At 38.3% G+C, this 18,938-nt stretch overlaps 1 pseudogene; it reads left to right on the top strand.

Annotated features, from left to right (window-relative positions):
- Positions 1–13,841: 13,841 nt before the first annotated feature.
- LOC110727663 lies at positions 13,842–17,498 on the top strand (annotated as a pseudogene).
- The last annotated feature ends 1,440 nt before the right edge of the window (positions 17,499–18,938 follow it).

The raw sequence follows: 18,938 nt of genomic DNA, 5'->3' as shown, positions 1-18,938 counted from the left end.
TATGTATGTGTTTATATATCAATTTAAGTAAAAAAAAATGCAAAAAAATAAAAAAATAAAAATAAAAAAAATAAAAAAATCTGGGTCATTAAGGGCACCGGTTTTGAACCAAACCGGTGCTAATAACTATGAACCGGTGCCAAAAGCTCTCACTTTTTGGCATCCCTCAAATAAGCACCGGTTCAAAACCGGTGCTATAGGGGGGTTTTGAACCGGTGCCCTTTTATATTTTTCTACTAGTGATACCCCCTCATTTCTGATGTACGGGGCATCAATTAATTCTCTATTATTCTCTCCTCTATGCTCTAGCCTAAATACTAGCCTACTCTTCTTCTTTCAAAATTCCTTCTTCAAGCGCTCCCAGGAGTCCATACTTTACTCGTGGTTCTATCCTTAAGCCAAGGCGTGAAAGGTAGAACTGTTTGAGGGTTTGGCCCCCAATCAACTCTACTTAATTTAATTTAATTTAATTATTATTTCCTTGAAGTTACTAACTCGTTTATTATTTTGTAGTTGCAAGCAAACAGAATCAAAGTAAGAATTATGTTCCTTCTATTTCTATTATTTTTCTAACGATTTTACATTGTTGGAATTATTGTTGAATTGCTTCCAATATTAATGTTTATTCTATTTTTATTTATTTATCACCATATTGCATGTTAAAGGGAATATGTAATTGAAAATCACGCCTAATAAGATAATTTGGACGACCGGTTTAGGTTTCTTTTTAATCTTGTTATTAATTTAAGTGATCACTAATATTTTAGAATTATATGTTGCATTAATATTCAACCAATTTAGCCTAATAATAGATTGGAGCAAGTTGAATTTTGTTTGTATGCCTTTGAGATCGCATGAAACACTTTTCACTACAAGAATCGAGTAGAGGCCAATACGAGCGAATGTGACTCCATGACTCACTTCGTACCATCATCCCCGATCCTCCTTTCGTGGTTCCGAACCATATGGAGTTAGTAATATCATGGATTATGAATGGGGTGTAACCTTCACGGGTCAATCGTTGTTTCCTATCGTTGTCCCTTATCGTGGTTGCCTTTTTATGATCTGTGAATGGTTTACAAGTTCCTTAAAAAACTTGTTGGCAACTCCCTACTTTCGTTGTCCCTAATCGTAATATGTCAATTCTCACTTCCTATGAGTGCCAAGCATATTCACCACATGCTTTAACGTAGGCGCACTTCGAGCGACACCTACAGACCATTTTCGCTCATAGAACCTGGAAAAAAAATATACTGTCGTTTAAGGACCAAGGACGCGACGTGAGAAGCGTAGGTCGGAGTAGCAGGATTATGCGACAAGCAGTTGCATGCATGTTCGGTGTGGGAGATCTTCTGTAATGAGATGAATTCTAAGACTTGGAATCCTCCCGGATAAAGCGTGTGTGCCACGAGTGCTCTGTCTTCGAAAAGGCAGAATGTTGTTATAGAATCCGTTGTTTCGGAATAGAATACGCTGTGTGTCCTAACCAGATGTCGCGAGACGATAAGGGATTCTTTTTCTAAACTAGGAAGGATAGCTTGGATCACTTTCCTACTCCGATAGCATCTTTGAACGGCGGTTGAGGGAAAGTCAATCTGGCAGCAAAAGAGGTAATATTTAGGAAAGGTCCCTCTTCCTAACTACAGATAGGGAAGTTGGCTGTTAGCTACGTATGACTACAGACCGTTGAGTGCTCAATCATCACTTAAGAAAGACCTCCTAGCTCGAATTCTGCCTCTGTATGATTTACTCTTGTCTATATGTAGTCTTGTTCATTGAAGGTCTTTCATAGCTCGGTCTCAGTATTAGGAATGAAGAAGAGTTTTGCTACTCCCATTTTAAATGGAATTTCCCCTTATCTTGACTTTCACGCCTGTGAGATACATTAGGTCTCAATCATAGCCCCCGGCCATAAAAGGTTTCAAAAAGGACCTATTAACAAAATACCAATACAAAGACAAGAAAGCCTCACCTTGTAGTAGGAAGGTGTTCGTTGCTGGGACGGATAAATCTAACTAGAAAGGGCAGACTCAGGCGATGACTAGTAGATTTTCCAGGAGTTTAGAAAGCTAACGAACTATGACCATAGGAATTCTTTTTTAATAAATAAACTACCTCACCCTGTAAACCTTCTTGCCCACCACTAATCACTCTGTTGGTTAACTAGGAATGAATGTGAACCTACTTTCCCTACCTACGAGCGAGTTTGACTTCTAGGAGTTATAGTCCCTAAGTAGCAAGAACAAGGTTTAGATGTAGGATTCTTACTACTACTTAGGGAGTCTGAAGGAAGAGTGTAGAAACCCATTTGTGTCTCCCCAAAACCAAACCCAGTGATGAGTACCTTTCACGTCGAATCATAATCGAATGAAACGAAAGTGTGGAAAGGTCTAGTGTTGCGGAAAGTTTTATTTCTTTTCTTTTCTTTTCTCTTCTCTCTGTTTTTGAAAACTTTATTTTAAGAAAACAACCAATCCAGTTTGGTTGGTCCATGATATGGGTCCAATGGTGGTGTAGTTGGATGGGGCTAGCAAAGACCTTTCCAACGATATATTATAAGCCCAATTCCGATGAATATTGAGGAATTTATGGCCAATTTACTAAACTGGGCCCGGTTTGAGCTTTAAGTACGGCCCAATGATCTAGGGGAGGGCCTAATATGATTTATCATTCTTAATTCAATTAGGATTCTTCAGAGTTTTAATGAGATCAAATAACATTTTCGACTGAAATTATATTATTTTATCTTCCAGTACGGTAAAATTATCAGATTTTCGAAAACGCGTTAAAATCCGGTTTGGCGTCCAATCCCAGGCCTTGGCGCCTGGAATCAGGATTGGCTCCAGACGCCAGCCATTGGCGCCTGGCGCTAGCCACTGGTCCTGGCGCCAATGAGCCAGGTCTGGCGCCAGGTGGTTTTTCGATCTTCAGACTCTGTTTTGATAAATTATCTTTTTTGGATGTTTTTTTTCTATAAATATCGTATCAAAAACTCCGTTTTTATTCACGGATTATCAATATTCATTCACCATTCAATCATCTACATCTATTATCCACCAATTCTCTTTATTCTTAAGTCTTCATCATTCACCAATTAGCATTCATCTACAGTAAAATAATCCTTTTCATTCATCTCTTTTCATCAATTTTCATCAACATTCATTCTTTCTTTTCTAAACTTTGGTTTTAATACAAAATTCCGCATTCACAAGATCTAGATACACCTAGCCATATTCGAAGTTGCCTTCTCCCTAGACGTGAAAGGTTTTAATTTCTGAGGGTTTGGTCCCAAATCTCTATTTCAATTATTTAATTTAATTGTTTTGATTATTATTTTCCTTGAAGTTACTAACGTATGTATTTTGTTATTAGAAAGAGATACGAGGCATCCAAGTAAGTACTTTAATGGTTTAATTGATTTCATGATGTAGATATCATGCTTAGATTGTTATTTATGATTACTAGTATCATGTCTAGGGTATCTTTAATATTAAGTGTGATTTCAAGTATGATGCTTCCTATGTTCTTTCTAATGTTTATGATTATTTATTATGTTGCTTGATATGCATATTATTTTTTATTGTTATTGCTTGATCACCTTTTATTGCATGTTAAAGGGAATTGGTATTTGCAACCACGCTTAATAAGATATTAATAATCTTGTTTAGGGTTAATTGTGATTATAATTCAAGTGATCGCCAATAATAGTTTATTTGTGCATTAAATTCAACCAACATAGATTAAACAGGTTTAGGGTTAATCCTATTGATTGTATGTTAATCAGAAAGCGCACATGAATACGAGCAGAATAAAGTAGAGGCCTATTATTAGGGCAGGTTCAATCTCTTTTAGGTTGGATTTGTACCTTCATCCCCGAACTCTTATTTGGTTCATGACCTTATGGAGTTGACGATCTCTTAGATCGTTAAGGGGTGTAACCTTCATCCTATGAACGGTTTACAAGTTCCTTAAAAACTTGTTGGCGACTCTTTTGCTCTATCTTCTTCCCTTTTGGACGCCACCGTACTTTAGTGTATGATCACAGTGGGGTTCAAGCTAGTGGGATTTTTAAGGCTTGAAATTATTCCCTACGGTTTTTGGCGACTCCACTAGGGAGGATTTCTATTTTAATTCCTGAATTTGTTTCGGCAATGATTTAGAATGTGTGGATGAGACTCGAAAAGTTCTAAGTATTTCATGTGCGTAATTTTGATTAACATTATTTTCATATGCATAAAAAGGTTCTCATTGGAAAGACCATCCGTAATGAGTCAAAAACATAGGATTTTACACGTAGGAAATTTGAGAAACGTCTTTCACAACTAGGACTGAAATAACACCGCGCGAAACTGGATGATTTTATTGAGCACAGAAAGCTGCTGAGGCATGTGGGAAGTAGCGTCAGGGGCCAGAGCTTGGCGCCAAACTTTTAGCCGTAGCGCCAGACGCCAGTATTGGCGCCAGGTGCCACAGTTAAAAGTTGGCGCCAGTCTCTGTTTCCTGGCGCCAATTTCCCCCAATACCGAGCCAGAAATATGCGTTCTAATTTCGACCGGTTTTTCGTATTGTTTGCTCGATCCTACTTCATGATTGAATTATTTCTCACTTTTCTGAAACCCATATGTGTTCTACATATGGACATAACCCTATGGGAATTCATGCTCTATCTACCCGATTGAACGCTCCTGGCAACAAAGGGTACATCTGAGAGGTTGAATTCACCAAACCATGGAAGCGAGCTTTTTTCTAAAAAAACTCGCGGTGTTCTATCCACACGCGTTAACCCTTCACGGTTAGGCTTCTGCACGGTGCATCTGGACAATTAGCCATGGACCTTATTTGACTAAACCATATCCCGAACTTTAGAGAACTAGAGCCATGGTTAGGTTGCGAACTCATTGCATCATATTATGCCTACTTGACTAATTGTGCATTATTTGTTGTGCATATATATTCTATGCTCCTCTTAACCGTTTGTTGATTTGTGTTGAGATTATAATTAATGACTTAAAGAACTTTGCCTAATTGATTAACTAATTAATTAATTCGAGTCAATAAATTTTTTTCTTCTTTTAATCGGAATTGACCTAGTACGACTTTAGGCATACCCCAATTGACTAATAATACCGAAAATAGTCCCAGACCGAAGCTCCAATATTGGCGCCAAAGTCTGAGCTGTAGCGCCACATTATAGTGTGTAGCGCCAGACATTAACTAAATTGTCTGGCGCCAATCACCATATTGTGACGCCAGTTCTGTCGCTTGGCCGACAGTTCGGATTATTTTTCGAGTCATCACCTAGGGTCTAATTAACCAGTTTACTAATTAATTCGGTTAATTTTCGCTGTCAATAACACCTTGTCAAGTCATTAATCGAGTCTTGGTCACATAGTTTAGCCACATGGTCATGACACGAGTCTTAACATGTCACCTACACTCACTAGTCTTAGCACACACTTTGAGTACACATCACCATGGCCATGTCTTAGGTTCATGCATGAGTCGGTCTTTTCCGTCATTTGAGTTGGGGTACATTCTATTCCTAATTCTTGATATCCCTCCACCTCCATCTAAATCTTTCTTCACATTCTTCCATCTTTCTTCACTTCCTCCATCCATTGCATGTTGAATAAAGTTTGAGTCAAATAATTAACAATAAGTATCCCCAAATTCCTTTTCACAGTACTTGGTCAAGGAGAGAAGGGCGATTAATCAAGGACAACCTCTTTGTTCAAGTCTCTCTTTTTGATAAACCGATTCGTCAAAAGAGAAAGGCTAAGAAGATAATGACAACTCAAGAAGAAGTCAATGAACTTAGGAACCAATTGGTTACCATGACTGAAACACTGAATCTACTCACCCTCAAGGTTGATGATCCCGTGAAGCTACAACAGATGGACCTCATGCACGAGAGCCTAAGCAAGTTGTCTAGCGATTACAAGTTTCAAGAGCTTACATCACAAGGGGTCTCGCTGGACAAGGATCTTCTTCCGCAGAAGTTCAATGCCAACGACATCCCAAAATTCAAGGCAACATATAATCCTTACTCCATCTAAGAGCTTTTGAAACTATAATGACCATTAAGGGTATCGATAAGAAGGTTTTCCCCTCTCTGTTCCCACTATCTCTTGAAACCGTTTGCCAACAATGGTTCTTCTCCCTTGACAAGGAGAAAACCTCTACCTGGGAATCAATAGAAAACTCTTTTGTTGGTAGGTACAAGTGCAATATCCAAGTTGAAACCGATCATAGACAACTTGAGATGCTAAGACAAAAAGAAAATGAAGGCTTTACTTCTTTCTTTAATAAGTGGAGGGAAACTTCCGCCAAGATGATTGAGGTCCCCACCGAAAAGGAATCTGTGAGGATGTTTATCAAGAATCTCCAAGATAAATATTCAAAGCACTTAAAATATCAATACAACTTGAATACTTTCAAGGTCGTCTATGACATAGGTATCGAGATCGAAGATGACCTTGCAAAGCAAAAAGCTACTAACAATAGTAACCACGGTGGCTGGAAAGGAAAGAAGAATGACAATCCTTCTTCTTCCGAAAACGCCCACTCTAGTAACAATGTTAGTACCTTTGATCTCAGTGAAGTTTTAGCCATAGATAACCAAGGATCTAAGAAGCAACTAAGGAAAGACTTCACCCCCATTGGGATGAGCTACGATACTGCCTTCGATCGACTCCATTCCAAAGGACTCATTACTCCCATTGTACCTATTCAAGATCCCGCACCTGAAAAGTGATTGCCTAGTTGGAATCCAGACGAACACTGAAAGTACCATCAAGGTAGGGGTCATACTACTGAGAGTTGTTGGAAGCTAAAGGAGGCTATCCAACATTTGATTGATAATAACAAGCTTCCTATGCCTCCAGTTAACAAGAAGAGCGAGTGATGATAAAGCAAACAACACAAGACAAGAGGCGAGCTTCAACGACAAGATTTCATGGCCTCTTTTTCTATTTCTTTTTCATCTTTTCTTTCCCCAATAAGTCTAGCATAGGCACCTTTTCTTTTCCTTAGATTAATTTTGTAGTTTTTTCCTTTTTCCCTTTTTAAAATGAGCATTTAATTCCTTGCATATGATCATTTCATTACATTGCATTGCAAAAAAAAAAAAAAAAAAAAAAAAAATCCATGTCGAATTAAGCACAAGGTATACTAATGATTTGAGGCACCCCTTGTGGCCACATCATATCTCCTTTCACCTTTCAATTTACACATCCTTTCTTCATAAACCACTTTGAGCCTCGTCTAACGATAGACCCTTCTTTTTTCAACCTACATCTACCTAACCTTGGGATGGGATAGCGTGCAACTTATGCAATTCTAAAGAAAGCTTGAGTAAATTCAAAAGGAAGCAATAGCAAAAAATAAGCAATAATAAAAAACGAAAACAAGTGTACAAAAGGGCAAGTGTTCCAATGTCTTTGATATGAAAATATCTTCGATAAGAACACATCTCAGATTGCGTCTCTTATCGAGTGCTCGGTACCGTGCTTGAGAAACATGAATGCCAAGTGAGTGATAGACCGCATGATCGGGATTGCCCACACTTATTAAAATAAAATAAATGCTAAAGCAAAATAAAGAGCTAAAAAAAAGTAGAAACCTCAAGCATGAAAATACAGATATTCAAAAGCAAGGTTGCACACCTTTGGGGCTTATCTAGGGTCTTGAGCCTTTATCCCCTTCTTCTTCAGCCTTTAGCCTAACCACGTTACAACCCTTAAAAGACCTTTTTGAGGTGTACACACACTTGTGCGAGGTTTGGCTAAAGCTACGTTCGGCCTGATTCCTAACGGATACGTAGGCAACCTCACATCGAGGTGCGGCCGTAATAAACATGCATTCATATTCACATTCACACACTTACACCATGATCATATCAAGGAATTCCCTATGCTCATCCCTATTCATTTAGAGCTAGACTTGGGGGCTTGATCCTTATATCATTAGCTTGCCTAGCCTAAGAGTCACCACCATTTGACTCTTTTCAATATATTTTTCCACATACTTAGCTCCTGCGGCCTAGCTTTAGTGTCACTTTCACACACTGCACACATACATGACCAAATATACTTCCCTTAGGAACCCTTTGTCATGAAATCTTAACACAACGTTGAAGCATACCTTATCATATCAAAATCACTCATAATTGTCATTGCATCACGAAGTATGAAGTGCTTAGCCTCCGTGCCTAAGTTACCCAAATACTTTCATCATTGAGTCAACAGTTGAGATAGCCTAGGATGAATTAATCCTTGAACCTTGAGAGATAGTATCAAACAACATTTGACTAAGCTCATTCAACATGCACCTTCAAAACTTTGATTCTTTCTTTTTCGCGTCTTTCTTTTTCGGGAGAAAGTCGGTACCCTCCACAAAAATGACGGAAGATTTTTGCTTTTTTTCTTTTTTGCATTTTTTTCGAGTCACACGATCACATTACAATGCACACACAAGTCATGTACACATTGAGTCATGTCGTGTCATATCACTTTGATTTGAATCTAACACATATGTCAAACAGTTTGAGTCGAGTCAACCTCGAGTCAGCCGATCACATGAATCAAGTTTATGCCTTGAGTCGTGTCAAGTCAATGAGTCAAGCAACGTTAAGCCTTAGGTCAACCCTAAGATGATTAAAGAGATTGGCAAAGTTTTATAGTCAAAATGAATACAGGTGCAGCAGAACAGGGAAGACCCTATCGCAGCGTTCGCGATGAACAGAACAAGAAATAAAATGGAAAATTGAATTTAAAGGAGAATCCGTGCTGGCGCCAGTCCCTAGGCATTGGCGTCACTTTCTGTGCTTGGCGCCAGACGCCAATTCCAGCGCCTGGCGCTAATGCCATATGTTTGGCGCTGATTGATTTTCAGCGACGCCAAAGCAGCCAGCCACCTGTTGGGGTTGTGCTAGCCTTCTGCAATATATTTTTGGGTTCCTTGGTACGCCAGTTAGCCCCTATAAGCAATATTGACATGATTGAGTAGTCGATTTGATTACAGCAGCAAATAAGTGATCGACCTGATGAAAAATCGTCTCACTTAGCTTAAGGCGCCTAAGAATTGGCTCATTAACAAAAAGCACCGACATACTGGTTCATTCGCAAAAGGACACCGACGTATAGGTTCAAAGCAACGAGAGCGCCGACGTACAGGCATAGCGGAAGCAAAGTTCGAGCAAGCTTTAAAGATCGACAAGTGTTGGTCTTCGGTAATTTTCTTTGGAAAATTATCGCATCAAATGAGGATGACTTCAAATAAAGTTATTTTCGACAGCGTTCGCTAAGATTGTGGAAGTTGTCACCAAAGATTTGAGAAGATAGCACGTGATGGGCGGTCTTCGACAGCGTTCGCTAAGATTGTGGAAGTTGTCACCAAAGATTTGAGAAGATAGCACGTGATGGGCGGTCTTCGACGGCATTCGCTAAGGTTGTGGAAGTTGTCACCAAATATTTGAGAAGATAGCACGAGATGGGCGGTCTTCGACGACATTCGCTAAGATTGTGGAGGTTGTCACCCAAGATTTGAGAAGATAGCACGAGATGGGCGGTCTTCGACGGCATTCGCTAAGATTGTGGAGGTTTTCACCCGAGATTTGAGAAGATAGCACGAGATGGGCAGTCTTCGACGACTTTTGCTATGATTGGAAAGGTTGTCACTATGATTCAAGAAAAGGCTCAAGATGTAGCAACATTGATCGACGGCGTTCCCTAGATTGCGGAAGATCGTCAAAACAAACAGCAAGGTGGCATTCCCTAGCTTGCGGAAAGTTGTCACAAACAACTGAAGGTAATTTCAGGGCGAAATTGTATTCGATCATAGTTCCTGAGGCATGGAAGATGATCATAATGCGGATGAGAATTGTTTCAAGAGAAGCAATCTTCGATAGTATTCCCTTGGATGTGGAATATTATCATTGCGGAGGGATAGTTTTAGGCGAAGCAATATTCTAATTTGGAAGCATTACGAGGCGTAGCGGGATGGCATTCTCTGGCTTGCAGGAGGTCGTCAAAACAACGGTATAGCAGCAAATCAGTTACTTTCAGAGACGTGTGCTCGACGGTGTAAGATACGCGTTTCTTAACTCTTCTATCTGTTTAACTAATGCTAGTTTTGCAGGTATCGGCGTTACAAGAGTGATTTAGGATCGCAGAACGTTCTGAATCATTCTCCGTCCCTATCGTTACTTTGACTTTCAATTTTTGAAACTTGTGTTTCTCCAAACTCAGTCAAAGTGGGGGCTTCTGTAGACACCCATTTGTGTCTCCCCAAAACCAAACCCAGTGATGAGTACCTTTCACGTCGAATCATAATCGAATGAAACGAAAGTGTGGAAAGGTCTAGTGTTGCGGAAAGTTTTATTTCTTTTCTTTTCTTTTCTCTTCTCTCTGTTTTTGAAAACTTTATTTTAAGAAAACAGCCAATCCAGTTTGGTTGGTCCATGATATGGGTCCAATGGTGGTGTAGTTGGATGGGGCTTGCAAAGACCTTTCCAACGATATATTATAAGCCCAATTCCGATGAATATTGAGGAATTTATGGCCAATTTACTAAACTGGGCCCGGTTTGAGCTTTAAGTACGGCCCAATGATCTAGGGGAGGGCCTAATATGATTTATCATTCCTAAGGTAATTAGGAATGGTTTTGGTCTTCTAGAACATTCTAAAAGGTTTTATCATTCTTAATTCAATTAGGATTCTTCAGAGTTTTAATTAGATCAAATAACATTTTCGACTGAAATTATATTATTTTATCTTCCAGTACGGTAAAATTATCAGATTTTCGAAAACGCGTTAAAATCCGGTTTGGCGTCCAACCCCAGGCCTTGGCGCCTGGAATCAAGATTGGCTCCAGACGCCAGCCATTGGCGCCTGGCGCTAGCCACTGGTCCTGGCGCCAATGAGCCAGGTCTGGCGCCAAGGTGGTTTTTCGATCTTCAGACTCTGTTTTGATAAATTATCTTTTTTGGATGTTTTTTTTTCTATAAATATCGTATCAAAAACTCCGTTTTTATTCACGGATTATCAATATTCATTCACCATTCAATCATCTACATCTATTATCCACCAATTCTCTTTATTCTTAAGTCTTCATCATTCACCAATTAGCATTCATCTACAGTAAAATAATCCTTTTCATTCATCTCTTTTCATCAATTTTCATCAACATTCATTCTTTCTTTTCTAAACTTTGGTTTTAATACAAAATTCCGCATTCACAAGATCTAGATACACCTAGCCATATTCGAAGTTGCCTTCTCCCTAGACGTGAAAGGTTTTAATTTCTGAGGGTTTGGTCCCAAATCTCTATTTCAATTATTTAATTTAATTGTTTTGATTATTATTTTCCTTGAAGTTACTAACGTATGTATTTTGTTATTAGAAAGAGATACGAGGCATCCAAGTAAGTACTTTAATGGTTTAATTGATTTCATGATGTAGATATCATGCTTAGATTGTTATTTATGATTACTAGTATCATGTCTAGGGTATCTTTAATATTAAGTGTGATTTCAAGTATGATGCTTCCTATGTTCTTTCTAATGTTTATGATTATTTATTATGTTGCTTGATATGCATATTATTTTTTATTGTTATTGCTTGATCACCTTTTATTGCATGTTAAAGGGAATTGGTATTTGCAACCACGCTTAATAAGATATTAATAATCTTGTTTAGGGTTAATTGTGATTATAATTCAAGTGATCGCCAATAATAGTTTATTTGTGCATTAAATTCAACCAACATAGATTAAACAGGTTTAGGGTTAATCCTATTGATTGTATGTTAATCAGAAAGCGCACATGAATACGAGCAGAATAAAGTAGAGGCCTATTATTAGGGCAGGTTCAATCTCTTTTAGGTTGGATTTGTACCTTCATCCCCGAACTCTTATTTGGTTCATGACCTTATGGAGTTGACGATCTCTTAGATCGTTAAGGGGTGTAACCTTCATCCTATGAACGGTTTACAAGTTCCTTAAAAACTTGTTGGCGACTCTTTTGCTCTATCTTCTTCCCTTTTGGACGCCACCGTACTTTAGTGTATGATCACAGTGGGGTTCAAGCTAGTGGGATTTTTAAGGCTTGAAATTATTCCCTACAAAGAGTTTCATTGATTAGTTGACTTATAAGGCTTTCTCCAACTAGCCATTTATCTGAATGAAAGTCTTTCTTAGGCGGCTTAGGGAAAACCCTGCGGATATCGATTTCGCCTTGAATAAGTTCCAAGGTCTTCCATACTTGTAACAGATTAAGGACCTGATTCATGGGCCTACTTCTACTTCTCTTATAGGCTTTCACGGTCAACAACAGGCTTGGAGTAGATAAGTTTTTGCTAGCAAACTCACTCTATTGAGAAGATAGATAAAGGCTCGAATTCTCTGTTAGAAGCTCTATTTGATGTGGAATAATAAGGTCTTGAAATCTCTGGTTCCATAAGAATGGTTCGTTCTCCTCTTTCAGGACGATGAGTAATAAGTGGATGCGGACGAGTCCACTTCCCCTCCCGGAATGAAAATAGGACCAACAATCTAGCATGGGAGTAGAAAGAGATACTATCCGATAGCTCATAACAGTTGGTACAATCGCTCGGAGGGGCACCCTTTCGGGATGTCTTTCAAATAAGCAACGAGTGAGCTAGCGCGAAAGCCGTTTTAGGCCCCGTTCTTTAGAGCTGCTCTACTTTGCTCTGCTCTGCTCAGCTCAAATCAAATCTGCTCTACTCTGCTCTGCTCTACTCAAAAGAAATTTGCTCTGCTCTGCTCTATTTTCAAATAAAAATTAATAATAACAATAATAATAATTAATATTCAATAATAATAATAATTAATATTGTATTGATGATAACAATTTATTATTTTGAATAATTATAATAATTATTAATATTAAAAATAATTATAATAATTATAAATATTAAAAATAATTTTAATAGTTATTAATAATAATTAATATTTATTAATCATAATACTAATTAATAATAATAGTTATCATTATTAATATTTAATAATTCAAACTATTAAGAATTAATATTTAATAATATTATTAATTAATAATTTCTAATAATTATAACAATTATTTCAAATAAATAAATAATAATAATAAAAATTTCTTTTATGAACATTTGATATTTTAATCACAATTTGTATAAACATTTTATGTATGTGGGTAATGATTGTTAGTTCATTGAAATATGTTTCTACTATTAACATATGTTAAATATAGTATACATATATTTATGTTTTCACTCACCTAAATCAATGGTATATGCAGTTAATAATAGTAATAGTAATAGTAATAATAATAATAATAATAATAATAATAATATTATTATTATTATTAATAATAATAATAATAATAATAATAATAATAATAATGTTGAAATCTTCTCTGCTCTGCTCTGCTCTGCTCTGCTCTGCTCTGCCTAGAAGCTCAAAAGAACAGGGCCTTAGTTAGTCACTAAAGCCATTTTCTTGCTTGGCTATGGAATTAAGGAATGCCCTTGATGGAAGAGATGACCTACTTTCTTTAAAGATTATTAGTCATAAAAAGGCATATCTCTCAGAGATGAGTCCCTCTTATTCTTATTTATGTTATATGGAAACATTAGACTATAGAACACACCAACCGATGAAAACTGGCTTGCTCTGTGGTGGAAGGAAGCCAGGGAGAATTGAATCAGACGTAAACCAAGGTCGGAGAGGCCTTAGGTAGTAATTGTGATTCCTTCAATTCAGACAAGAGATGACGCACGCTTCACAAGGACGCTTGGAAATGGCGTACTTATTGCACCTGAGTGTACCTGCCTCCATGGTTGGATGCGGGTATGGTTAAAGGCGCTCTTGTCTCACGTTTGGATAGTTTCCGATATGTCCAACTCCCTCCAGTCCATGCTCGAACTTTATTGCAAAGTTCTCCCTTTAGGACCAATGTCGATCCTGAGATCCAACGCTTTGGCCTAATGTGGAAGCTTTACACTAGGAAACGTAAGGCACGGCAGCTTCCTCTCGCGCTCTCGATGAGTCGAGAAGAAGGTTCAAAGGAGGTCGATTAGTGAGATGCAATTCGCATCCGTTGGTTGTACGGCTTGGTAACCGTGCCGCGACCACTAGATCATAAGACCTTAGGTGCACCTGAGCACGATAGCGTCATAAAACGGGGTTAACTACCCCGGGGGTGGACGTTATTGCGAACCACCTGATTACCGGTAAAAAAAACATTATATTGACTTAATATATTTCTCTATTATTTTTTAATACATCCTCAAAAGAGGAAAATCTCCCTAACCTTAATAATACAAGAAGGGTGTGAGAGGTTTGTTAAAACCTCTCAAGCAAAAATAACTTAAAATCTTTTTGGTTAAAAAATAGAATAGATGTGTGTGCTCTTTTGGAAACTAGAATTAAAGAACCTAAAGCTGGCAGAATTTTCAATAATATTTTCAAAGATGGAGGATGATGAATAATTAGAGTGATGCTCCTAATGGTAGAATTGGGTTTGTTGGAACCCAAAGAAGGTAGATGTCACTCATGTAATAGATTTACACCAATCTATTTGCTGCTAAATAGTAGATTTTCTCAATGGCACCTCTTTTTTCTACATTGCGGTTTATGCTTTTAACACTATGGAGTTGAGGAACGACTTATAGGCATTTATTACCTCAGCTATCTCTCAATTACAGGGCTCTGTGGGGGTTATTTTAATACCGTTCTTCTATCTGATGATAGGTTATATGGTATTCAAGTTTCTCAGAGTGACGTTAAAGACTTCACTAATTGTCTGAAGAATAATGAGCTATTTAGGGTGAATACCACAGGAAATTACTATACTTGGTGCAACAACCAAGATGGTGAAGATAGGATTTCTTCCAAAATTGATAGAATGATTGAACAAGCAACGGGTGAGCTAATGCGCTATAGTTTTCTTGGTTAAGCTTTTTTTATACTAAATTTTCCAAAAACTTGACTCGCTACGCCCATGCTGGATTGTAATAAAAGACTACTGATCCTTACTCATTATAAACCACACTATAAGGAAAGAACAAAAGGCAGGGTATACTCGGGTGTAAGGACCCTTCTATAATATGCAGGATCGTTTTTACAGGCAAAGTCACTTTGCCCAGTATCATGAGCTATTGAGTCTTCTACCAACGAAACAAGATCTTCCTCCACCTTCGCACACCTTCCAAGGGATTGGTGATTCGGAGTGTCATGGTTCGAAGGGTCAGGAGGTTTAGGTGGGACAATGATGTTCTACTTCGGGTTATCCTTATTGGGTTGGTTTGGGGGATGGAAGATGGCCTTTTTTCATGGCACTATTACATGCAGGCACATGCATGGGCTTTGACAACTAGGACGGGTCATTCTATCTACTGCTTGCGCAATAGGTCAATTCTATCTATTGCTTGCGATCATTAGTCAACTTACTTTCTTTCAGCTTTCCCCCGTGTGGATATCGCCCGCTTCAAAAAGAGAAAAATGATAAAATGAAGCACATTCACATACTAGGATCCCCCGGAGAATGGAAATGTGAAGCATATCGCTTAGGCCATCGACCAGAATCCCAGCTGAACTTCTTAAGTTCACTTCTTCTGAAAGAGTCTTAATGGTAGAAGAAACATTTGATGGTGAAGTCAGTGAAGAAGATTTTTCCTATAATACGCATCGAATGGGAAGAATGCACTCTTAGCAATTGAATCAGAATAGGCTGTTGGAGAAGGGCTTGTTTGCTATTAAATAGAGTCGGTTGTTAACGAATAAGCTGCTTGAGTAACCGATGTGATGTGAGAGTTAGAAAAGAAAGCTAACTTCTCTTCATGCATAATCCTGTTCTTGCAATAGTCGGTCTGTCTAGTCTTGTTGATGAATGCTTATCCGTTGTTAGCACTTTCGACTTCTCTTCTCATCTCACATATGTCGTCTTGAGAGTTCCATCCTCACCCAGGCTTAGCTCTTTGAAGCAGATGTTGAAGGAATAAGTGATACCATTGAATCCGTTGTCATAGTATGAGCTGCAGTTGTTCACGAATATGTTTCAGGTTCTCGGGAAGAAGATAAGGAAGACGGTGCTATAGAAGAAGTTCGTGTAGGAAGAGTAGTTGTTGTCTCTTTCCCCGCAATGTCAGATCAGGAAGAGCCGGCTTGACTTTCTCTGTGGTTCGCTTTCCCTTCCTTACTTATTCAAGTAAGTAAGTCAATTGCATTGCCTTACTCTAACAAGAAAGAGGGAACTGATTCCTCAGATTTCCAGGGTTAATAGGCGAGTGAGGGGAGGTTGAATTAGAATAAGAGTTAGCGGGGGACAGACCAAAGGAATGGATTAAATATAGTTAGTAGAAACGGAACCTCGAATGCAAGTTCTGAGGGAAAAGACAGGAAGGAAGTTTCATTTTGCTTTGTCAGCAAACCAGCAGCAATCCGCTTAAAAGCCAGTAGCACGATAGTACTTCCGTGGTCCTTGAGAAGTCCTTTAGGAGCACTTTTTTCATCCAACTAGAAATGGAATAAGAGAATAAAGCAATGCCCAAAGACTCCCATGCCTTTCTTGGTCGGACCAACCCAACTGGTGTTTTCGGACAAGTCTTTCTTCATTTTTGAGCAAGAAGCGGAACTAGAGGGATGAAATGAAAAGTGTTTATTACGATTACGCCCAACAACCCACTTGAGCAATTTTCCATTCTCCCATTGATTCCTATGAAAATAGGAAACTTGTATTTCTCATTTACAAATCCATCTTTGTTTATGCTGCTAACTCTCGGTTTGGTCCTACTTCTGCTTCATTTTGTTACTAAAAAGGGAGGAGGAAATTCAATACCAAATGTTTGGCAATCCTTGGTAGAGCTTATTTATGATTCGTGCTGAACCTGGTAAACGAACAAATAGGTGGTCTTTCGGGAAATGTTAAACAAAAGTTTTTCCCTTGCATCTTGGTCACTTTTACTTTTTTGTTATTTCGTAATCTCCAGGGTATGATACCCTATAGCTTTACAGTTACAAGCCATTTTCTCATTACTTTGGGTCTTTCATTTTCCATTTTTATTGGCATTACTATAGTGGGATTTCAAAGAAATGGGCTTCATTTTTTAAGCTTCTCATTACCTGCAGGAGTCCCGCTGCCGTTAGCACCTTTTTTAGTACTCCTTGAGCTAATCCCTCATTGTTTTTGCGCATTAAGCTCAAGAATACGTTTATTTGCTAATATGATGGCCGGTCATAATTCAGTAAAGATTTTAAGTGGGTTCTCTTGGACTATGCTATGTATGAATGATCTATTATATTTCATAGGAGATCTTGGTCCTTTATTTATAGTTCTTGCATTAACCGGTCTTGAATTAGGTGTAGCTATATTACAAGCTCATGTTTTTACGATCTTAATCTGTATTTACTTGAATGATGCTATAAATCTCCATTATAATTCTTTTTTATTTATAATTGAACAAAAGCAAGGTGAGGTACTTATGATTAAGTCAATAAGCAACAGGTAAGCGCGCTAGCGCAAAAGCCGTTGTGCGTTAGTCACACAAGCCTTTTTCTTACTCCTTTAAAAGGATGCGCACAAAATCCACTACTGAGAAAGATACAAGGCTGACTGAAGATAAAAAGCATAGATATAAAGGATGCCGTAGATGCGAAGGTAAAGCGATAGTCTTAACTCCTACTAGAAATCTTAGAGGGCCGCATCATTATCTCTAGTAGAAATAAAAACCTCATTCATGAATCTAGAAAAACCCTATCCCACGGAACCTTTTGGCAAACTGACGATCAAAGATTTCCATTAAGACTATATTGAATAAAATCATCTTGATTTTAGTCACTGTTCGTATACCTCCTAAGTCTATAATATCATCACCTAAGCTTATACAATACATATTAAATTTTTCATCATAAATGATAAAGAGATCAAGATAATCTTTAATTCGTTTTTAAACTCTCGGTAAGCGAGTAGTAGACTAGTCGCAGGGTAGGTGCACGAAGGCCTTGTTGCTCAAGTAGTCTAACCTCCGAAGCGAACTTGAGTATAGAGAAATGCTCTTTTTACCCTCATAAGGCCTATCCCCACTAGGGTTTTCTATCGCTCGAAAATGTAAGAAAGAAATGGGTTAATCCGACAAAGTATTTAACCTACCCTGTTGACCTATAAAGATCTTCTGATGCTGGTTGCTTTGGAACAGCTTTCCCCGTTGGATAGGAAAAGAAGTACTTGTAACATACTAATCAAAAGGGAATCTCGGCATGGGGTTGGATCATCAGTCCATGTGATGACTCCCCTTACTAGTAAAGGGATGCTATTGGTACAACTCTCGTTATCATCGGCGGATATCTCTCTTTTGTGGGGGGTCTTTCTCTACAGCTATAGAATCAGCTTAATTATTAATTACCGAAAAGCTACCTTTCCAAGAGTTAGGAAAGCCCGGAAAGTGACTGAACGACCTTCTCCTAGGGAATTCCCTGTCTCTGGTCCTATTCCTACTTACTTTCTTCTTGGTTTACTCAGACTATAGTGAAGAAGAAGAAAAGAGCTTATTTTCTTCCAAGCCATCTCTACGCAGTCTGCAACTTTGATATCTCCCTACCGCTACCGATCAAGCTCAACCTACCTATGGTATGCTAACCTCTAGATTGGACGAGTGCCTGTTCGAGCTAAAGTAAAGCTCTCTAGGTTAGCTATAGGTTAAGTTCTCTCATAGCCGAAGACAGGGGCTGACTAAGGCCTGTCAAAGAAGTCTCGATTATTAGACCTAATCCGCCTTTTCGTGCAAAATCTCCTTGCGTCAGGCCTATCTCTCATCTTTCAGGCTGTTTGAATGGATCATAAAAGTCCCAAGATGTGCTTCCATTCATTACTTGGAACAAGTAAGAAAATTCCAATTACCTTACTCTAAAGAGTCAGTGAATTGGAATTACCTTGATTAGGCATAAAAAGG

The sequence above is a fragment of the Chenopodium quinoa genome, unplaced genomic scaffold (genome assembly GCF_001683475.1).
Source record: "Chenopodium quinoa cultivar QQ74 unplaced genomic scaffold, ASM168347v1, whole genome shotgun sequence".
Classification (NCBI taxonomy): Eukaryota; Viridiplantae; Streptophyta; class Magnoliopsida; order Caryophyllales; family Amaranthaceae; genus Chenopodium; species Chenopodium quinoa.
Note: the sequence above shows the minus strand (reverse complement) of the source record. Positions and strands in the feature narration are given on the sequence as shown.